General features: G+C 41.6%; 1 protein-coding gene across 6 annotated transcripts in view; it reads left to right on the forward strand.

Moving 5' to 3' along the window:
• Nucleotides 1-2,911: 2,911 nt before the first annotated feature.
• Nucleotides 2,912-23,769, forward strand: part of OSBPL3 (oxysterol binding protein like 3) — a 99,788-nt gene continuing 78,930 nt past the window's right edge. For 4 of the 6 annotated variants that reach the window (XM_068405563.1, XM_068405569.1, XM_068405568.1 and 1 more), the window contains exons 1-2: nucleotides 2,912-3,126; nucleotides 23,244-23,369. The gene's annotated coding sequence lies outside the window, so the exon portion shown is untranslated. Of the gene's footprint in view, nucleotides 3,127-16,662; nucleotides 16,748-23,243; nucleotides 23,370-23,769 lie in introns of all 6 variants that reach the window. The other 2 variants (XM_068405566.1, XM_068405564.1) reach the window with 2 other exon arrangements.

The following is a 23,769-nucleotide window of genomic DNA, read 5'->3' on the forward strand; positions in this document are numbered from 1 at the left end:
CTGTCTGGTCCATATACATAGTATGGAAGCTTGTTCACTCACACGAGACTAAGATTGCTTAAACATGAAACATCATTGCATGTCTTTGAGTTCAATAGAGATGCAGTAATTATTTTCACCTAATAATTAAAAAAAAAAGCAGCTCGAAATCAAAAGACAATACCTTTCATTGCACCACTGGAAACATTATTGTGAACTGTCTTTACAAAACCACAGGAAAGAGCAAGCTAAAAGGACACACATAGTGGTAGAGTTTTAATTCAGGCCATGGAATTTAATTCTGAATTATATTAGATAAAAGGGAAACTGAATTAAAAAAAATACCTGTTGGATTATGCCGAATGGAGTTCCTCCCCTTAATAGCTCTGGAAAGATTACAGTGTCATTAGGCTCCATCAATCAGAACAGAAAAACCAAAGAGCAAGGATAAATCAAAGGTTAAGTGCATGGCGCTGAGGAACACCCTAACCACCTCCCTTTTACTATTATGAACCGGATGGGTTTGTGTTGATGGATCTATTAAGAAGGAAAAACAGCAATCTATATTCAGACAGAGGCTTTCTGCCTATACATTTCCCTTGATGTATACAATCATCTTGTATTTTGCCATGTCAGTTAACAGATTGTCACTATTTCTCTGTGTGTTGATTTTCTAACAGAAAGAATGATCTTATTCTTAAAGGGCTGCATTAATTTATTTCTAAACTTTTCTTTAGCCCAGGAAAAGAGAGCACTCCAATATTTTTTCATTGTTTCTGTTCAACAGACAGGCAGAACAAAAGGAAAGGAAACAAAGCCCTACATCCATAGAAAGATCAAACTCCTTACTGATGTAACTCCAGTGAAATCATTTAATGTAGCCCAGAAATGTGCTCAGTCCATGTTTTTCGCCGTGATGAACACAAGAACAGTAAATGTCCTAAATGTTTCAGGAACCTCAAATAGTGCAATGTCTATACAGCAGAACTCAAGATGGAGATTTTGGACTGAAAGATAATTTTATTTTTGCTTTGTAAGTTTACTTTTCATTGCAGGGCCTGGACACTCTACATGCTCAGGGAGCCACACAGTTCTTTTCTAAATCAGGAGGTGGTCCGAGTTTGGTTTCAGTGGGAGCTGGAACAGGTCACACATACATAGGAATCATACTGTTACCTAATAGTATGTTATTACATCATGTGATCACTGGAGAGGTGTACCGTCAACATATTCCAGTTGCCTAATTTTTCCTTAACTGATTTGCTGCTGCAGGCTACTTGGTGCCGTTAGTTCAACAACTGTGCTCTTTAAAAAGACAGGGCTAATTTTGTCCTAAAACTTGTATTTAAAAAAACAAACTTTTCTAACACCTGAAACCTAAGGAATTGCTGCTGTATGCTATTTTTAAATTCCAGTTGTTCACAAGCTGATAAATACCCTCTGGCAACACCTGAATTCCCACACAGCAGCAACTTGAAGCTACATTAAACAACATAATCAAAACTAAAATTGCTTCCGTTGCTTTTCATCGACTTTGTTACTTGATGCTGACCAAAACATCATTGCTTGAGTTTTCATTGTGTAGGCAGCAACTCCTTAAGCTATCATCAGGGTGTGTGGCTACAGTCAGCAGCGGAGGCAACAGAAGCCCTCTCTGCTGTAGTGGCACATAGGCCAGCTCTGAAAGCAGCATTCAAGGTGTTTGAGTCACTTTGGCATATATGGTTTGGGAAGCCTCTGCTGGATAGTGTTTTTAATAAATGTGTTCATACTTTGTGGTGTCTCTCACGCCCTTGTAATATTTAATCCAAAGTGCAAGGTACTACTCTACTCCCAGGTTATGCTACCACAAGTTCTCATCCACCAATACCTTCCCTGCCTTTTGAGATGTCACTTGAGCTTGCTTTTCCAAGTGCTCCAGCTCTTTTCTAATGCATTATGAATGGTATAAATGAAGAAAAAGGGTTTTGATTCCTATAACCACTCCAGTTGAGAAAAGCACCAATTTCTGAATGGAATCGAAAAGCAGCTGATGAGTTTCAGGCACATAAGGCTGACTAGGGAAATCAGGGTGGCTCTTCCCGCCCCCCTCCCCTTCTCCTAAGTGTGGATTAAACGGCACTTCGTAAATAAAAACTGTGTGAATTGTGAGCCCGGTCACATTCCGTCTGCATCCTCGCAAGCGGTAATCATTATGGAAAGATTTAGCGCACACATTAAAGGGTTCGTGGAAGCAGCCCAGAGCGCTTCTAACGGCTTGGATCTAATTAGTCATTTCAGTTGTTTCTTTTTAAATAAGACTCAAGAGGAACACGCTAATTTTAGGATGCCGGTGCGGGGGGAAGCGGAGCGGGGCGGGGAAGGGTGTTTCTCTCCCACCGGAGGAGCCGTTCCCGAGGCGGCGGGTACAGCCGGGCGCGGGGAGCGCTCCCCGGTCGCTGATGCCCTCAGGCCGCTGTGGGTGCGGCGGCCCCCTCACAAGCCCTGCCTGTCAGCGCCGGCTCGCGCTTCTCCCCGAGGGCGCGGGAAGCCGGGGCTGAGGCAGCCATCGCTCCCCCGCCTCCGAGGCTCCCGCAAGGCCGGTGCGGGATCAGCTCCGCTCCGCGCCTCGCCCCCTTCCCTGAGGCACCGCGTGCCGCGCCCCGCCCGCGGCCTGCCCTGTCCCAGCTGCTCCAGGCCGGCTTGCGGGCTCAGCGCCGGCTTGGCCCGGGGCTCCTGTCCCCGGGGCCCCTCAGGGACCGCTCCCCACCTCTCCGTTGGGCGCCGCCCGTGACGTCATGGAAACACCCCCTTCCCCCGCCCCGGCGGACGGACGGACGGGAATAACGCCTCCTTAGCACGGAGCAGGGGAGCGAACGGGCTCTTCCCGTTGGTCAGAGTGGCTGCCAATCGAGCGCGACTGTCCCGCCCCCAGCCCCTCTCGTGCACCCTGCCCAGAATCCACAGGGAGCAGAGGTCTTGCTCCGCGCGCCCCCGCCGGGACCGGCGCAGGTAGAGCGGCTCTTTATGGTTGCGGTTGTCGCTCCCGCCCGACTCCTTCCTCCCTCTCTCTCTCTTTCCTGCTGGCTGCGGGGCGCTGCTGCCCGGGGGCCATGGCGAGGGCGCCCGGCGGGCGGTAGCGCGGCCGGCGGCAGGTGAGGAGCTCAGGTGGGTTGCCCGGGCGGGGCGCGCAGCGGCGGGGCCGCTTCCCCGCCGCGCCGTAGGGACGGGGCAGCAGGGTGGCGGCGTGGCGGGGTGCAGCCCCCGGGCGGGCGGGCGGCGGTCGCGGCCCCCCTCGCTGAAGCGCCGCGGCGTGCCGGTGGCCCGCGGGCCGGGCTGGGGGGGGCGGCGGCCGCTGACGAACTCGGCACGCGAGAAAAGTGGCTTTTTGCCACACAAAAAGCACCTTTCTCGGCCGGCTCACAGCGAGAGCCCCGAGAGCTTCTGGCCGGGGCGCGGGCGGGGGGCTGCTGCCGGCGCAGCGCCTTAGCCCCGCCGCCTCCCGCCTGCCCCGCCGATCCTCTCTCCGGTCACCTTCTGCGGCCCTGTCACAGCCCCGGGCCGCTGCTCCGGAGCGGCAGCCAACTTAAAGCACCTTTCCCTGCTTCGGGAGAGTGCTGCTGAGGGGCCGCTCGTCATTTGTTTCACTCCCGATATGCTCCGTGTGGCAGCGAGACGGAGCGAATTCCAGATCAGCTGCGATACACCGGGCAGCTGCTTCCCCAGAGCAGCCTCCCGGCGGAGGGGTGGCTTTCCCCGAGCGGGTGGGCAGGGGCAGGTCTCCCCGCTTGCTGTGTGCTCTGGGGAACCGAGCTGGCAGCCGGCTGGCTCTTAAATGTAACTTCAGAAATCCTGGGCGTGTTTGCAAAGCCGTCACTCTCGTCTAGGTCTGTGGTTCTGTGATCGTGTAAAACAAAAAAAGGGCACCATTATTATTGGTTTTGGTTTTTTTTTCTTCTTGCCCACATCTTCAATAAAATAGGTTAATTAAATCTAGCCACTGCAGTTGCCAGGTTGATTTAACTTCCATTTGAGGACAAATGAGGCAATATAAGCATTTAAATACTCCACTACTTAAAAACTGTTTGGTACAGTTCACTGACAGGGAGGTACTCTTCACTGGCACTTGCTGATTTATTTTTACTAGGAGTACATCTGGAATGACTAGAGAAAACGGCATTTAATTCACTTCTTCCTTGTAAGGTAATTTGTCTGCCTTACGTTTTTGTCCTGGGCCTCTAATGATGGTAACAGTGTTCTTCCTTCTCTGCTTTCTTGAGAAGGGACACAGGGAACATTTGGTTGTTGCTTCATCCCTTGACTTTCATCGATTAATCATAACATTCAGAATGTTTCACTCCACTTAATTTCAACAGAGCTTGTAAGTCTGGTTTGGGTATTTAAAGGAAGTGTTTTCATGAACGTTTTCTGTGAAGCCATGGGTAGCAACAGTTTTCATTTCCATGAGCTTTGTTTTATATTGTTGAAAATTTAAAAAAAAAAAAAAATCTTAAGTAATACTCCCTAGTCTGTACTTCTAATCAGTTAAGCTAAATATTTTCCCTTGTGGCTCCTAGTCCATTTTCAAAGCAATAGCATTCACAATTATTTATTCTCTTTTTCTTTACTCTGATATCCCCCTCCGCACACACTGCATTAGGCCCATTTATATCCTCTCTTATAATTTTGTATAATATCTGGGTTTGTGTGCAGGAAAGGTGGGAGGGGAGTTTTAGGGATTGGAGGTGCTCTCTGTGTATGACTGTGCGTGTGTGTGCGCTGAACAGTCATGGTTGGGCTGAAATTACTGGCCTGTTCACCAAGGACAGGAAATGATGGTGAGACTCAGCTGGAGTCTGCTATTGCAACACTGCACGTGTGGCTAGCTCGTTCCCTTTTGCAAATGTAAGTATACTGTATTTTATGCAAAACCTTGTTTGGTTTTTTTTTTAGTAGCTGTGTGTATGTCATCGTAAAGAATTGGGTCTGGTTCAAACCGCATCTATTATAAACAGTTGCATGTCAGGCTGACAGCCTTTCTTCGTTTGTTGCATTCTGTAGGTCTTGTTACATGCTACCTAGAAATTGGGGCAAAATAGGGCATTATTCTGGCAGTCTCGGATCTTACGGTTTCTAATTGTAAAACTGAGTTTTCAGTTGCTATAAACAGTGATCTTAGCTACAAAATGAGAAAACCCTTCCTGTTCAAAAGGTAATTCACATATAAATTGCTAATATATTTTAGGCTTAAATTCAATTTGCTGTAATGTGCATTTCAAAAAAATGCAGTAATGAATGAGGCAGCAGAATGAGTATGTGACTGCACAGTCATGGGGTACTTTTCTATGTCAGAAGCAGCATAGTATCTATATCGGCATATCTTGATCTTATTGAAGTAAATCTCAATTGACTTCAGTTATGTTAAGATTTGACTCACCAAAGACACAAAGTTTGGCTGGTAAAAGGCTAGGAGATAGATACTGTGATACACCCCTACTAAGGTAGTGAAAGAAACTTCTAGGAGAATCTAATTGCCTTTTTCTGTATCAAGTTTCAGTTAATAGGATGTAGATATTGTGAGATCTGACAAACAGCTCTCCAGACAGGGACTAATGTGTTTCTGTTACCAAATTTACCCAGCTCTGCTCTTTGAGATGCTGGATTTTCATGTTTGTCTTCTGCCTTTGTGGTTGTGTTCAAGCAGTATACTTTGGTGGACAGACATTGTTTTTACTCTCCTGAAGCTGTCACTTGTGGTACAGGTACATAAATCCTTGAATATCGTGCCTCGAAATACATGTTTCATTGCTTTAGTTTCTCGTTTGTCAGAAGGACAGGGAGGTTTTGTGTATGTAACATTCTGTCTTGTTGTGGGTGCTTGTCCTTATTCTGCTAACATAAAATATATCTCCTCGATGTTCATTTCTAATTACCTTATGGTGATATTTGCTGTCTGCCTTCAAAGTTGAGTGATGTGGGTGTTGATGCTAATGAATATGACAATCTAGGTAAAGTTGGAAACGTAATAGCTAAGAAAAGCGCGGCTGTGGGTCTGATCCTGGGAGGCAGGATATCCGTAACTCCTTCTCCTCTCAATCTGTTTTAGCTTGCTGCTCATGCACAGTTCTTGAAGCTGCTTGTGACTTCCGCGTAGTGCATATGTTCAGAAATAGCAGATTCTGTTATATATGAAGTTATGATGTGAATTAACACAGTGTTGGAGTATTGGTTTTGGAGCTCTGTCAACATGAAACTCATGGCATATTGTTGCAAGTTGCTTGAAACATTTTAAAAAAAGTTGAGGACAGCCTCGGTGGAGGAAGAAAACAGAAAACTTGCACAAATTCTGTCTGATTTTCTGTATTGAAGTGTCCCAATTGAGATAATTGTTAAATGATCAGAGTTTTGTTTTTTTTTAAATACGAATTCAATGGCAGTTCTGGTACCTGCCTTGTTAGTAAAAGCAGTGAGTGCTCTGAGAAGCGCTAGCTGAGACGGAGAAACGCATTTGGTCAGTTCAGCGCAGTGCCGCTCAGCCGCTGCTGTCCTGCCTGCCTGGTGTGCCAGAACAGCACTGACTCAGTGCAAGCTCCTTAGGGTAGAAGTCACGTGTTAGTGGGTAGCACTAAGCACGGCGGTGGCTTAATCCTGTTTCAGTGTCTGGGCGCTGCATGGTGCTAACCACGAAAGTAAAGAAATAGTTGAGCCACTTTTGATATGGAAGGTGCTAAGCAATTTTTGCAATGCCTGTTTGCTAATGGTTCACAGTCTTTGGATGAAGGCTATTCTAGACGTGGCTCTTGAATCTTTTTCTGTGGAAAATAAGTACTGATAAGCACAGCTTGGCAGGAATTCCTTTTATGTGCAACAGGAGGGAGGAATAAGAGTGAGAGCTGACTTTCACTGACCTCTAAGCCCGAAGCTGAAGTAGTGCATTGAGAATTGCTATGAGTTTCTAACTCACAAACTTGCTAATTGTATATCTGGCTGTAAGACAACCTGACATAAAGATAGCGGCTGCCTAATAGCATCTGGTAATTCCCAGAAGGAATGCTGCAGATATGATTCTTTATGTGCCTCTGTGCGTTGTTTTTCAGTTTTGTAGCAGTTTAGACTGAATTTGAAAAATCCTTCCTCTGAAGTTGTTGAATAGCATATTAGCCAAGCTCTGTGTTCCTTGTCTGACCGAGAGGTATGTATATATTTGTGTTTCTAGATTTCTCGCTTTCAAGTCCAGCTGTTGAAGATTCCCTCTTTAGTCTTTAAGTTGTGGGATTTTGATGGCTGAATCATATTTAGGTTGGCAAACACAGCTGCTGCCATGTCAACACTTAATTATTTCCTTCTGAACGTTTTCTTTGGCACTTATATTAACATGGGTGTGCAAACAAATCTCCTTTTCTTCTGTCTTCCAATGTAATGCATGAATTGGGAATTAAGACAATTTTTCTTTTGATTTATCTTTCCATAATAGCAACTTTTTAAGTGATGGCTTCAGATTCTGCCAGCATGTTGGTTGAGCTGAAACCTGAAAAACCATCACAGCAAAAACATGACGGTATGTGGTGCTGCAGTTGCCATGCAGCACTCGTACTTAACTGCTGTTCTTAGAATGAAGACGGTAATGATACAAAATAGTAAAGGTGAGAAACTAATCCTTGTTTGTACCAGTGTTTATAACTATTCGGTGTTTACTGTAATGATACCAGTTGGATTTCAGTAATGACTTTTTATTGCCATTAGAAAAACCTGAAGCACTGGGCTTTCTGGCCATTTGGTGTATCCTTTGATGAATGTTTTTAGGGTAGAAGTCTGAAATGTTTCCCTGGCTGAATGTAGTTGTACTCTTCCCTCATCTTAATTTCTGACAATTCTGTTATTGCTGCTTGTGATGATACTGCAGAGAGTCTGTTATCACAAGTGTCATCTCTTAGCTGTTGTGGTGATGACTTAGGTCACTTTTAGGTCACTTCTCTCTGATCTGACTTACGCCACTTTTTCTTGTGATTCTGGAGGCTTTTTTCTAGTCACATAATATGCGTTGTTACTGTTCTGATTTTAGTCTGTTCCATTTTCATATAGTTACTGGTAAAAATGAATGAATCTCCTGGTCTTAATGGTTCCAATAAAGACCAGCTTCGTGGGTATACTCCATTTGTCTTACATGTTTACTACTTCCTGCCTGGAGAGTAGCTGAAACCACAGAAAAGACAATTTCTGAACAGCTTGTCAATCACCAACAGAACCGTTTGTGCAGGAGACTTTATCCTTCTCAATGCACAAGCCCATCTGTGTCACTGTTAATTCTGCTTGTTATAGAAGGTTAAGTCCTGCCCTTCAAGTTTTCACATGAGCAGAGTAGCATGTAGGTGTCTGGCACTGCTTTCTTCCATCTGGCCAACCACTCACGTTAAAAAATTTTGTTCCAATGCCTCCCTGTTCAAGATAATTGCCTTGTCAGTGTGTCTTGGAAAATAGCCTTGAGGAGGGATAGAGAGAGTTTCTTCATACTCTTAGTTCTCCAAGTGAAGTGTACAATTCCTATTGTTACAGAACTTTTGCTGTCCTGTCTGCAGTGGCAACAGATGGCTTTGAAACCAGCCTTGATACGTTTTATTGTCAAAAGGGTTCTGCTGCTGCCTCAGGCTGTGAGGCATAATAGCAGCGTCTCCCCTGAACACGATGGAGAATGGGTCTTGCTCATAGTGGTGCCTGGGACTATGCTGGCTGCAACTGTATTGCTAGAGAAGAAGCATGTTTAATAGTCTTATAAAATACTGTATTCTGAAGGAGAGTGAATGGTTCTATCATTTCTTTCTATATCCCTTGCTTGTCACAAATACAAATACCGCGATCTCCTAGACAAAGCTTTGACAATATGAACTGTGAATTTAAGTGCAACTTATAATGCAGGGGAGGGAGGAAGTTTCACTATGAATGTGATTCAGTCATTGACTGTCTTGTATACCTTAAAAAAAGAAACAGCAAGTGTTCGTTAATCTTCTGTGGTGCTGCTTTAGCACTTTAAAATAATGAGGTATAAATCATCAGTAGCAATGGGGGTCCCGAAGACATGCTAGCGATTACTGTCTGCGTACTGGGGAGCTGATGAAGCTAACTCCAAAGGACGTGGGCTACTGAGTCCTTGCTGGTTGAAGATGACTGTGTTAGGAGTTTGTCGCGGCTTTCTCAGGTTTCCTCCCTAATACCTTGCTGCTCGACAAAGACAGGCAGGCTGGTACTTGCCGAGAGAGATCTTTCTACAATATGGTAAATTTGTGGGGTTCCCCCCCCGCAACTGAATGTATCTGCGTCTGTGCAGCTTAGTGGCACGTGACCTCTCAGTTTTTGGGAACTACGCAGCCGTTTAGGTAGCAGATGTTCTAAAAACTTGTTAGCCCATTCTTTTAGCAATGATTTCACCACCTCAAAAGAAGCAGGCCGCCTAGCGCGCATCAGGCTATTTGGAGCTGGCATTATTGCTAAAAGATTGCAGGTTTTTGCTTTTTAAATAAGTGATAATTGATCAAAGAAACAAAAAATAGTAAGCAAAAGGTGTTAAGACTATGCCTGAAGATAAATTTCTCCCTCACTTTTTTTTTTGCTTGTAAGTAAGAGTAATTAATAAGGCTCTGTGGTCTACCCTGGTGCTATCATGTCCTGGAAGCTTCTCAGAACTGCATCTTACTTGCTGTTACTGTTAAATGGGGTTAGTTGAATCACCCAGAACAGCCATGTTTAGTTTCCTTAAAAGATAACATTCTGATAATGGTTTTGTCACTTGTTAAGATATGTAACAGGACAGGACCAGAGGCAATGGGCACTGAAACACAGGAGGTTCCCTCTCAAGATCAGGAAGTATTTTTTTCACTGTGAATGTGATCAAGCACTAGCACAAGTTGCCTGGAGATGTTGTAGAGTCTCCCTCCTTGGAGATGTTCGAAAGCTGTCTGGACATGGTCCTGGGCAACTGGCTTCATGTGGCCCTTCTTGAGCATGGGGAGATGGATCAGATGACCTCCAGAGGTCCCCTTCAACCTCGACCATTCTGTGATAATTTTACTAGTGTATTCTGAAGTTTAGTGTAGTGCAACTCTGCTCTTCAAACTCTGTTAGATCTAGAAATTATTTTGGAAAAGCTAGTTAGAGTCCTGGTGTTCTTTTCCGGTCCTGCTTGGGTCTTAACTAAGTCAATAAGCAACCTTGTGGTTGGGATACATGTCATCTTTCATACAGCAGGGTAGAACCATTATTGGAATAGCCTTCTTATGGAGGATTGGTGGTGTCTATCTGGCGGAATTTGACTTCTAGAAATAGAAGTAGAACAACTGGGGTTTGCTAATTTGCTGATACTAAGGTCAGATAACAGGCAATTTGTATATGAAGAGAGGAGAATCTATGCTAAATCTAGCCCTGTTGAACTCTAGTTACAACCATGTTGGGAAAGAAGAGTTGATATTTCTTGTTTGGTTTCTGATCAAGGTTGAACAATGGAAGGAAAAGAATTTAGGTGTTGGTCTGCAGGACTTTGTCATGTCTTGGCAAGAAAGCTACTGTTTTTTAAGAAGTGAATTCAGTAGGTGTACCCTTAGTAGCATCAACAAATACTATTTACTGAATAAAATGATGGACAGCTAAGATGTATCATGGACGCTCATTTGCCTACCACTGTGGTACCTGTACAGCTGCAAGGCTGAGCAGGCACCCAGCTGGGTTTATATTCCTGGGCTGGGTATGAGGGGCTGTTTTACCATGTTATTCTTGACCTTCCATCCAAAAAACAGATCTAAAGGGAAATGAAATCTGAAGTTTGGGTGTTGAGCAAAATATTAGGCCAAAGTACTAGGACTGATTTTTGTCTTCCTTAACTGAATGGTACTGATAATTTTTTACTGAGTGACCTGGCTAGGAAGTAACAATTCAAAGCTCTTGTACTACTGCCACAGCTGCTGAAATTCAGGAAGTATAAAACCCATTCATTTTTTCCTGTTTTTTTTTTTTAAAAAAAAGTTATATCACTGAGTTTATTTGCAGATTTCTTACTGTCCTTCAAATCCACCTATCTCATCTACAATGCATTAAAACCAGAAGCACTCAATATTATGATAACCTTATAAAACTAAGGCTCACTTACTGAATATTTCCCAGTGCTTAAAGAATCTCAAATTGTTGAGAAAGGAGAACTTAATGAGGTAGGGAACTGCTCTTGCGGGTAAAGTTCTTGCCTTTTAGTTGATGTCCAGCTTGTTTTGTTGAAACAAGCTTTTTAACATGCTGTTTCTTAAAATAAGAAGAAAAATGCACTGCTGAAATCATATGCTTTCATTCATTCACTGAATAAGTATGGAACTTCATTTCAGATTCAGAGATAAGATGTTAGAATTTTCCACAGGATAGCTGAATCATAGGCTGCTTCACACACACACACACACACACACAAAAAATTCATTTCACAGCTTATATTCCTACGTATGATACTATGTTGTAATGTAGTCTTTGAAGTTCGGCAGGATCAACACTTGGACTTGAAAATCAACAGCAGAGCCATTGCCAGGATCACACTTTGGCAGATGAGACTTATTGTTTGTTTGATTGGTTGGTTGTTTTTTTTTAAATAAAAAGGAAAAAAAAAAAGTATTGTCAGGCTTTCATAAAATGGAGTGTTAGTTAAGGGTGACTTGTAAAATTTTTTTTTTCCTTTATTGCAGGAACACTTAAGTATACAAGGTCACTTTCTTCTGCCATGTCATATGCATGCAATTACTGGTGTACTGAAGATCCCTTACTGGTGATAATCTTACATTTTAAAACATTGAATTTCAAGTAATGGGACACCATTGAGTGTTTTTAAATGCATACAAGGTCATTGTTTTCATCAGGCAGGCTTTAATAATCTGCTTTTAGCCCTAGCTGATTAGTTTGATAAGCTGAGCAGGGAAGATGCAACTTCCCATTTATTTCTAGCTGTATTGTCAGCAATCTCTTTTAAACAAGAGTCTTCCTTAATTTCGTAGTAATTCAGTGGTAGAACAGTGGCTGTATCTCCGTATCATTAAGCAACTGAGTGTTCTCATTTTGGGAAACATTTGTAGGGCTTGTCTGTGGTGGTGACTGCTTCCTACTTGAAGAGGCTTAGGAAATCTTGGTTTCTGAGGCATGGCTCAGCATTTGAAACATCCACATTTTCCAAACTCTGGATGCCATTTCAGTCTTGGTAACACAGACATAATGACAGTTCACATTGAACTACCAAATGTTCCTTGCCAAATGAGCTTGCAGTACTTACTTTAATATGACTAGAATGCATGGTTAGCATAAACGCACCCTCTATTCCGTGCAGGATGAGAGTTGTTTGCTTCTGCTTTTCTCAAACCATTAAATAGTAGTTCAGTGTGCAGAGCACTTATGCAAAAGGATCATCTTTGCTTGCTGTTAAGTGAATTTAATGTTCTAAACAACAACAAAAAAAGTTTGTCACTTGAATATTAGGAAGATGTAATGCCTTTCTCATTATGGCCTGTCTCCCAGCACTCTCATCTTGCAGAGCTTCAGTTCTTGAGGGATTTTCATTCTTAATGTCGTTGCTCAACAGTCCACAAGTGCATTGCCACTAGATCCACCTCGCGATGGGTTACTAAAGGAGAGAAGGTGTAAGCTGTGCATCTGTTGTGCATTACTTTATCAATAAAATCATATCTTCTATACTAGCCTAGCCTAATGCACTTAGAGCTGAGAGGAAGGGTGGTATTTGGTAAGGGAACTAGGGATGAAGGGTGGGAAAACAGATTTTTATATATTAGTGTATATAACATTAATTATCACTTCTTATTCTAGTTGACCAAACAGCTTTTTTACTTCTCTGTGATTCTTTTTAGCCCTTGAAAATAATGGGGGTGTTCTGAGTAAATACAGGCAAGTCATTTTATGAAACTTTTTTGCTCAGTCTGTGAATGCCACTGAAACATTTGCATGCAAGAATGTTTTCTGGAATGTAGGAGGAGTGCAAACAAAAATCACAAGGCATAGATTGGCTAGACTTGTGCTTGCATTGGCTTTGTTGAAGAAGGGAATTGAAGAAAACTGTTTTGATCCCCTAAATCCTCCCTGCACTGAGATTCTGAAACACATGTTTCTGTGTCTCTAAGTCCCAGAACTCTGGAAACTACAGTCATCATTTTTGGAAAGACATGGGCATGCAAAGTATTGACATCAAATCAAGAAGAAAATATCAACAAATTTCATTGTCATGGTGTATGTCTGGTAGCCTAAACGTAGATTCTAAAAAGTGCAGTTTCCTTGATCTGCCACTTTGAAATTAATATTCCTTAAAGAACACCAAACCTATGTTCACAAAAGAAATACATGTAAGTGAGTAAAGCTGAAGTAATTTCTCTTTATTAATGGAAACTTTAGACTATTAAGGCAAGGTCAGTTTGCAGCCCAGGTTAAATCAGTAATAGTAACGTTGGTAAGTGGTATATAAAGACTTCCTTGCTGAAAGTGGCTGTACTGACACATCCCAGGACTGCAAGAGGGTTCCTGGATACTCATGTTCAATATTTGTGGCAGTCAATGCATTTGTATATTCCCTTTTGTAAAGTGACCAAGCATCATCTTAATATAGTCAGAGCTTTGTCCCCAGGTGTCCCATTAACAAATTATTTCAAAACTTCCCTGCTTTGACTAAAGCTTATTCCAGGATTCTGGCTAAATGTATCTATGACTAGTTTGTACACCTGGGTAAAACTAGTATTTTCTCTGTGTTTATAAGAGCATCTGCATTCCCTCTGAGCCTTTGTAAACTGGTTAACTTTTTTCTCTGTTCACATTGGGGAGACTCTCCCTTTCCCTCAGTCAGTCTAATAGACTTCCATTTAGACTTGAAGAGATGCAGAGAATCTTGTGATGTGGCTGACTAGGTATGCTCATGGTATTCACTTCAGGACAATATTCTGCTGTCAGTCTTCCTTGCCTAAGCTTACAGTGATCTCAGGTATGTCTTAGGTGCAATTTTTTTGGTTTCCTCACCAGACTAGATCCTGGCAGTGCCTTGCACAATGGCTTTTTTTTTAATGCTTCCCTATATGTCTTTGTAGGAAATGCCTTACTTTATGTCAAAGGGTAGTTTTTTTCTGGTTTTGGACCTTCGTGAAATTGGTGATGGAGTTAATGTGTAATCAGCTCATGCATGTGAGTACCTTCCCCTCCTTGGTCACTTCCAGCTGTCATAGCAGAACTTCTGCTTGTCTGTATTCTCGAGTCCTGACCTTGCCTTCAGAACTGATGAACTGCATTCCCTATCACTGCTTCTGTTCATGTGGTTCCTCTCACCCGGTGTTCTAGTCGTTCAGTGCATCAGAAGTGCCTCTATACTTTTTGTCAGCAGCAATTTTTATTAGACAGCTCAATTCTCTTGCCACTAGTAGGACCGTTAAATAAAACTAGGCCCAAGATAGTTCTTGGCAACCTCTCCTGGTGATCTGTGTCCAGCCTGGTATTTTTTTATCATCTTCAGTTACGTAGTCACTTTGCAGTTCTTCTACTAAATAAGATTATTGCCAGCTTTAGTAATTTTTTTTTTATGCAGCTGTTGTCAGGTCCAGATGAGATCTACCAGTTTCCCTTGTCTTTTTAATTTTTTTTTTTAAACAAAGTTAATCTGTTACCGTTGGCTCTGGTATTTCCTTCTTACTCTGACTTAATCTGAAATCTTGCATGTTATTGATTGTAGTAGGGCTAATTTCTTTTCCCTTTTCTCCCCTCACCTCCAACTCTAAAGACAGATATTCTGTTTGCTCTCTTGCCATCATAGAGTATATCCCACTGTTTTTTTTTTTCTACTTGAGAAGTATAGATTATGGTTTTTAAATGTTTATATTGGTTAGAGCTGAAGTAGGCACAGTAACTTGAGAATGGATAAAAGTTTTATTTGCAACTATATGTACAATTTAGTCTCCCTTTTCTTTCAGAAATCTGTTTCCTCAACTCATGCTCAGGAAGCTGTTACTTTTAATTCCATGCTGGTTGTGATAGCTTCCAGGCCTGTTTCATAGTAGACATCCTGTCTTTGTTTCTTTACTAAGAAATTTTCACTGCCAGGTTACTTCTTCACTTAATTTCGATGTGTTGTTGAAGAACTTTGTTTTTAAAATCTTTAGAATCAATTTTTTTAAAAGTTTTAACTTTATTCCTGTTCTTCCACATATGAGGTACAACTACTTTTTTATTCAGCTCCTTCTTTGCCTTTTTGGGAGGGGTGGGGAAGCTAGTTAGGCCTATTTCATCTTGCAAGTTGTCTACAGCACACTGCATCCCATGAGGCATTTCCAGATTTGTTTCTGCACATTTAATGAAGCAGCGGCTCAGCATTGTAAATTTAGAGGGTCTGAAGTCCTCAGTCTACGTGACTACTTAAACTAGTTCCTTTTGCTTATTACTCACTTGAGACAGAGAAGTTACTCTCCTGTAGTGCCCAATTCACCGTGATATTTTTAATTCTAATAAAACAAAATCTGTACCAAGACTGGTTTCTTGGGATCTTCTGCAGGCTCCCAGCACTCTGAGCAGGACTGTCTTTAAAAAAAAAGTTTGTTTTTTGGACCCAGATGGATTCTGTTTGTTCTTTTGCAGTGGTGTGTTGGGTTTTTTAATCTATCAGACTTTTAAGTGGTGTAGATATGTATTGCCCCTACTTCTACTGGCTTTTCTGAATAGCATGTACATTTTGGTATGTGTTTTAGCCACTAATATTTTGTTGTCCCTGTGATATCTAGCCTTGTATTTAATACCTAATTCAAATTCATCAGTTTCATAGTATAGGCCTCTTTTATTTATTTTTCTTTTGAAGTACACAAATACTTCAGAATGTTTTATCTGGTCATGCTTGTTTACCAGGGCAGACTACTTGTCTGCCTGACCCCTGTTCTCTCATCTGCTTTAGGACTTTCAGTCCTTTATCAAACAATCAGAGATAAGAGTCGTTCTTGGCCACGTCCTCACTTTCCTCAGCTAGTGCAGTGAGGTTAGATGTGGAGATTGCGTGGGTGTGCAACAACTTTCACTTCTCGCTTTCATCTGTAAGTCCCTTCTTGGGTGTGTCACCTTGTCAAGGGTCAATGTCCTTGTCTCAAGAATGAGACTCTGAATACTCTGGTGTTTCACCTGTCTTTCTCTCTCCTCATTATTTTAATGCCTCTTTATCAAATCCCTTGAGATATAGCTGGATCAATTGTTTGGAGTCCTGCCATATAAATAATCTTTAGATTCTGCACCCCCTCCTCTGTTCTTTGACTGTAACTTAAGTAACCTTGAACACCCAGAAAGAATGTAGCTTGAGATCAGCAGGGAGATGCATAAAGTGCAAGGAAGAAGGGTAAGGGCTGATATATGTGAATCATTTGTTCAGATTGTGAAAGCATTCACTTAAATGTGACTTTATTTATATCCATATCAAAACAAAAACAAAATCTCAAGTTGCATTTAAGTGAATATATATATATTTAACTGAAAATGTTTATATATTATTTTCTTTCCCTATAAAGTCACCGATACAGTAGTAGCTGTTGCCAGTTTTTCAGCAGATATTGCTACAGCTGAGGCAATTTTGCAGGTCACCAGATGTAGAGAAAAGCATCTGGTAAATAAATTAGATTCTGGAATTTGTAGACATTGTAACTGGCCACATCTATTTCTCTCTTTCTGCAGGAAAAATCCTCTGAATAAACTTACTGTGAATAGGTTGAAGTTTCTGCAGGATGGTGTGTATTTATTCGGTGGATCCTTGAGGATGGTATATACTTACTCTGATGGGTCTTTTTGTTTTAACATAATTGCTTTTTAATTAATGCTTCCATGAAAGTTTTGTGAATGTTTAGGCCTCAACTGTCCTGACCTGAGGCTGATGATCCTGCTTTTTTTTTTTTTTTGTGGGTTTCTGTGTATACTGTGACGCTAAGGGTTATACTTACGTAGGTGCTCTAATTTTGGAGAGAAGAGTAAAATCTCTCTGGTATTACTGGTGGCAAGAAAACAAATCACCTTTTTCTGCTGTCTTTTCTCTCCTGCTAATCCCAGATCCAGATTTAGCGGACAGTCATGTAATGCTGCTGTAGCTGCATGCTTACTTTCCCAGACTAATGCCATGGTTGCTTTGGCTGATCTCCACTGTTCTTCCATCCTCCCGCTTGTGTGGGGTTTTCTACTAATTTCTTAGAAGGCAGCATGTTGGTATGTCTCTCCTCAGTGCACCTTACGTGATAGTTTTAAATGTGGGGAGAGGGTGAGAGGTTGTTTGGTGCTGCAGACTTGTGCAGCCACACCTGGCAGCCTGCCCTGCCTGCGTCTGGGTGCCGCTGCCTGAGAGCGGAACAGCTGAACTAGGAAGAGCCCCGCGGAGTTCTAGGTCACTCAGCTCTCATTCATGACAGTTAACACATAGCATTAAGAGTATACTTATCCACAGCAGATGCATGACGTTGTCTATGGTTTGTGTTTGGTTTTTTTTGTTTGTTTTTGTTTGTTTGTTTGTTTTTAAAAAAACATTCGTCTGTACTGAATCAGCTGTTGTGATTGGCAGAGTTTTAAACCAAAAATGTCTTCTGTAAGAGTGGCAGATCTAGTATACAAAGTGCCTCCAGTATTCATCCCTGTTTTTTTTATGCTATTTAGCCACATTTTGGTCTGTTTCTTCACAGAATCACAGAATGTTAGGGATTGGAAGGGACCTCGAAAGATCATCTAGTCCAATCCCCCTGCCGGAGCAGGATTACCTAGACCATATCACACAGGAACGCGTCCAGGTGGGTTTTGAATGTCTCCAGAGAAGGAGACTCCACAACCTCTCTGGGCAGCCTGTTCCAGTGTTTGGTCACCCTCACCGTAAAGAAGTTTTTCCTCATATTTATGTGGAACCTCCTGTGTTCCAGCTTGCACCCATTGCCCCTTGTCCTGTCAAGGGATGTCACTGGGAAGAGCCTGGCTCCATCCTCATGACACTTGCCCTTTACATATTTATAAACATTAATGAGGTCACCCCTCAGTCTCCTCTTCTCTAAGCTAAAGAGACCCAGCTCCCTCAGCCTCTCCTCATAAGGGAGATGTTCCACTCCCTTAATCATCGTCATGGCTCTGCGAAGGAAAAATCTTCTTCAGAAGGAAAAATCTTAATGGCAATGAGAGTCCGATTTTGTGCTTTATCAGAAGTGGATAAATGAAGTCTGTCTACACCTGCACTGACAGTGGGGAGCCTTTCTGTTCTGTGGCAGCTCAGCTAGCAGTAGAGCATGGATGTTCCAATGCTGATCAGCTCATGTCAGGAGGCTCGCTTTAAAATCTCTCTTAAGCAACAAAAAGACATAGTTACTTTTAACCTGTTTTATCCAGCCTGGTCTGTGCCTCAGAAATGGTAGGTCAGAGGATAGGTAAAGCTGTGGCATACCTTTGGTCTTATTCAATGTAGCAGGGAGACCTTCCTGGCAGACCTCCAGCTGGCACTCCTACAGTGAATGCACAGGTCTGTGACACAGGCAGACCTGGAGCCTTAGCTGGTCCATCTCGTCAGCTCTAATGTGGCATTCGGTAATTCATACAGTCTGACAAATACTTTGTTTTCCATAAGTAGCATTGGCTTTATTTTCCCCACTTGCCAAAGATGGGGACGAAGACCAGAACTCTCACAAAAATTAAGAGTTCAGCTCAGTAAAGAAGAGAAGATGGATGAAACCACAGAGAAAATAGGTAGAAGGCACAAGCCAGGTGAGGAGGGGAGGAAGGGGATTTGCAGTCATGGCCTGAGGGAAAGTAGAAAGACTATCATTGCAGTAGTGGCTTTTTTTTTTAATTTTTAATTTAATTCCCAGAATTGTGGAGAAAGTGTGGGCACTTCAATTACATAATGACCTCTAGAGTGAAGGTGAACAGAAATGCTGAATCTGTAGAACAAACTTCTAGGTGTCAGCCAAATTTTCTGCCTGAAACTCGTTATCAGCTCAGAGAGGGAAATGAAAGCCTGCTACATAAAACTTCTCATTAAAATTTTTGGAAAAGTATAAGAAAGCAGAAGAGAGAACTTGTTTCATGCCTTTATTGGGGTGCTGCAGTCTCTGCTGCCATAGCAAATTTTGGACCCCCTTGTGTATGTTATGCCAATACAACTGCTGCAGGGAAGGGTCAGGCTGCATGTGTGTGCAGGAGACTCACTCCTCTTCTTCCTCCTCTGAGGTGCCTGGCTCGGTGGCACAGGAGGAAGCATGTGGGTACCAGGGCAGCTTTCTGGTAAAGGTAGCATCTTGACTGGAAACATGGGGTGAACAAGATTCAGTACAGTCTGCTAATAAAGCAAAAAAATGGCTTAGTTTGCAAAGGAGCAGGTATGCATGCTTCCGTCACCTGCTGTAACGGGAAACAGAGCGGTAGAACAGGAAAGCAGTTGGTCTCTTGAAAATAGGAGTTCTGAATGAGTGTTGGAGACTCTAACTTAATAATCTTAATGGTTTGCTTCCTGCTTCTCTGTGGTAACAGGCAACTGTGCATGCCTGTGTGCTTTTCCTGATGAAAAGATTTTTCTCTCCTTGGAAGACAGAAAAGCTGAAGGGGAGCTATTAAATTCTGAAAGCTATATTTAGCCCAGAGCAATTAAAGCTAGCACTATGTAATGACACTTGTAACTAGCTTATCCATCATGCAAACCGTAAGATTTTTAATGTTTAGTTTCAATCAATCAGACTTGGCATTACTGGCAGCTCTTGCTCTCATGCATCAAACTCTGAATTTTAGAAGGCGTGTCTGTTGCAGGTTGTTTTGGACAAGTCACTTGCTTTCTTACTGTTCCGTGTCGCTTTGTTCCTAGTTCCATTTTCAGAGTAACCAGTGTAATCCTCTTTTGCTTCCAAAAGGGGTAGTTCTGCTCTGCTCTCCCATCTGATTTGCCCTTTTCATCTCCTGTATGCTGGCAGCACGTTCATGCAGTGAACTGGTTCAGTAAACATTGTGGCTAAAAATCTGGCTTTTTTTCCGGCTTAGTTATTAGCTGGATTCATTTCCCACTCTCATTGCGCTCTGTAGTCATGTTGCTACTGGTTTTAGTAGGAGTTACAGCAGAAATAAATGGCTAACTTTGAGAAGCGAGAGAATTGGCTGATTCATCCTCGAGGGTTTAGGTCTGCCTGCTGCAGATTTACACCAAATTACACTCTATTGCGAGATTAGGTCTTTGCACTACTGGTGGGCTTTTCCAGAAATACTTAGAAACGTGTGGCTTCTTTGGGACTACTACAGTACAAAACAGCCTAATGAACTGTTGTAGAGTTGTTAAAAGGTCAATTATTGCACATTCATTCTTTTTTTTTGCCTTGGGTACCAAATAATTAATTCCCTCTGTTCTGCATTAAATGAGCATCCCTCTATGATGCTTACATGAGCACCCACTGTGAGATATGTTTTTTGTTGAGTTTATCCTTTTATTCCAATGTATCAGTCTCTAGAATTTTTCTGGTGTCTGTTTGTGAGTATGTCTGGATAAGTGTGGATTACTTTTTTATTTCACAGGCACAAAAGAAAGTTATAAATCAATCAACAGTGCAGTTCAGCTGGTCTGGATTTCCCAGATGATTTTAGGAAGTGTGTACCTGTATTGCAAAATACTCAGAAACAAAATACCATATGGGTGCATGCCTATGCTCACTGATCAGACTAGATCACGTCAGCACGGTGGTTTGAGCAGCAATCGGGAACATGGGACCTTTTTTTGGACCAACAAGTTGTGGGGAGAATTTTGCCTTTGGAGGAGGAAGACTTGCTCTGTGTGCAAAAATGTGGAAAGATTGTGGAATAACAAAGGAATCAGTTGGCTCTATGGGGTGAGTGAGTGGTTGGTACAAGCCTCAGCTCCCTGTTTGACTTGTCAGATACCTTTAGAAACATCATTCAAGGTGAAGGCCCTTGCATTTGGCTTGTCCTAGGTGAATTCATGAATTCTGCAGTTGCAAAGACAAGGCCAAACTCTTATACAGGGGGCTGCACAATAAAGTGGAAAATTCTGGATATTGTTTTGGGTAACTCTTAGCTCAGTAAAGGCTTTGAGATTGAAATGGTGGAGATGGCAACTCCCCTTTCCTGTCCCACAATCTGTGGAATTGCTGCATAAGGTCTGATCTTGTGGGCTGTGTTGAAAAGCTCAATTGTTTTTATTAATTTTTATTTTTTTTATTTTTTTTCCCCCCTAAAGCCATCATGTGTTTTGGAAGTTAGCACGGAACTGCTGATGGCCTAATGTTCCTCGGGAGGAAGAATGCTTAGGTTGTGTTCTCTTGTATCTGTCACTTCCCTCTGGGGTCTTTCTAGGGTCCTGCTCTTTCAATGTGATTTGTAATATACTCCTGATAACTAACTTAATTGTCTCTAACCTATATCGGATTATTTGTTTTTCCTATTTCTCTTACATTGTTCATGTAAATAGCACAAAGAATTAAAGGCACTGTTTTTTGAAGCTAGGTATTTTTATTTATTCTTTTTTCAAAGGCTGATCATAAGGTGATTTTGTGGCCTTAACCATGAGAAGTTTTTAGTATATGATTAGTTGGAAGTTTGAAATGTAGAACAGCTTAATTTCTGAGTTACTGGGAAAAAGGCCAGCCATAGATTTAGGAAAGTCTGAGTAATAAAATCGTAAAGCTGGTTCACCACTCAAATATGTTATTATTTCATCTGTGTCTGCCCACTGCATGCTCCTACAGGCTAAAAATGTCAATAGGCTCTTACATGAACAGCTATTTCAGGTCTCTAATCTTAAAAGGCAGCGCAAATGAGACAACCTTAGATTAATATAAAATATCAGAGCTAACACATCAAGTATTCTTTCTTGCTTTAGTTTTAAAAACTTTCAGCCTTAATATTTGGATTATTATTAAAAATATACAAGTTTATACATTAAAAACATCTAATCCTAAAATTAGATCACAGATGTTTAGACTCCAAACCAGCTGTGGGTGGTGACATTTTCAGGAATGTAACAAATAGAAAAAGCAAGGCATTGAGTATATGCATGAAATCAGAAGTTACTAAATGTAGACAACTGATAAGAGAAGGCAAAAGTATTGCTCAAAACTCAGTGAGTTGAAAACAGGGAAAAGAATTTCCTTTTTGCTTGGAAAATATGGTAACACTTTAAGAATAATACTAAATAAGGGCAGTAATGTCAATAATTCAAGAAATGCAGAATAATTTAGTTACATTACTGAAGTGAAACTGTGTGGTCTGTTGAAAGCATATAAAAATAATAACTAAGAAAAAAGTTAAATTATAACTACTAAAGCTATTTTAGAAAAACCCCACAAACTACACAGTGGATAACAGTTTTTGAATCTAGGGTACAAATAATTTGAGGAATTCTCTGTTTCTCATATTGATCTTGGAAAAAAGATCAGGAAAGCCTCAGAGCACTGGAGGAAGCTTACTCATGTGCTAATTTTTATAAACAGTAGATGATATGTGGTACCCAGACACGTGTTCGTCTAGTGTTGATTACAGACTTTTGGAAAGATTATCATCAAGCTGATAGGGGAACTGACTCGGTGCAACAGAAATTCCAATCTAATAATTGGAATGAAGCACCATACAGTCTATGAATATAGAGGCTAAACTAGTGATCCTTTTTAGTTCAAGTTGAGCACATTAAACTTTGTCATAAACAATTTCTGTTTGGTAGTATTCATATGGTACAGAGAAGTCCTGCAGGCTGCTAATACTGGAAAATTGGATTGTCTTCAGAAAAAGTGCATTTGACCAGATGTCAAACCTGCATGTTGGTTGCTTCAGAGCAACAGTTGAATAGTGATACGAGTTTGTCACAGAGTTGTACCCTTGGCACCTCTTTCTATGCAGGATTCTTCTTTCTTTTTTTGTGCTGACAAGATGTTTGAGTGGGGTCCCTACACCCTCAGCAGAGTTACACACAATTCTGGATCCTTGCGGCAAGAAAGATTTCTGTTACAAAATGCATTGCTGTGTTAGTGTATTAGTAGGCTGAAACTTAGTTGCTTAGTTATATAGGAGAATGTTGCTAACCTGAACTTCTAATACATATCTTTCAGGAGAGGAAGATGTAGCTGTAGATGCTGTATTTTAGGGAAACTTTTTTTTTAAGAGGGGGGAACACAAAAAAACAACGTAAAAAGTTTTCCAGATATTTATATATTATACTCCTTAACCTCCTTCATGCTTCTCAGGTATGGAAGGATAATGCAGCAGGAAGTTCTGTTTCTCATCTGATTTTTTTGTTTGTTTTTCAGATCCAGCACCAGACTCATGTGAGCTTACCACATCTTGCCTAATGGAATTGCTCAGGCTGTCACTGCTGTAAAAGAAGAGAAGATTTGGATTCTTCATATTTGGCACTGAGAGACTACCCACTCGCTGTAAGTCAGTCTTCCTTATATCATGGATATGGTGCCTGCCCTATAGGAAAGCCGAAGTTAAACTGACGTGGAGCCTGTTTCAGCCTAGGGAGGACATAATGAAAGAAGCTGCATAAGAAGCTTCTTGCTGTGAAGAATCACTTCATCAATGGAGAATGGGAGAGGACTGTAGTATAGCTGGCTTTAGGGATGATATGTTGTGCTTAATTGTACTTCTAGGAGAAGAATTGAAGGATGTAGTAAGGAAATTGAATAGGTAGACTTGAAGTTGTGCTAATGTAACCTTATATTCTGCTGGACAAGGGTAATTGTTCAAAAATACCTCAAAGCTGTGTTACTTTTGAGGGAACTGGAAAAAGCACCATTTGTTGGGTTGTACTGTGTTTGGATTCCCTTTATT

This window comes from Nyctibius grandis, chromosome 7 (assembly GCF_013368605.1).
Source record: "Nyctibius grandis isolate bNycGra1 chromosome 7, bNycGra1.pri, whole genome shotgun sequence".
NCBI lineage: Eukaryota > Metazoa > Chordata > Aves > Nyctibiiformes > Nyctibiidae > Nyctibius > Nyctibius grandis.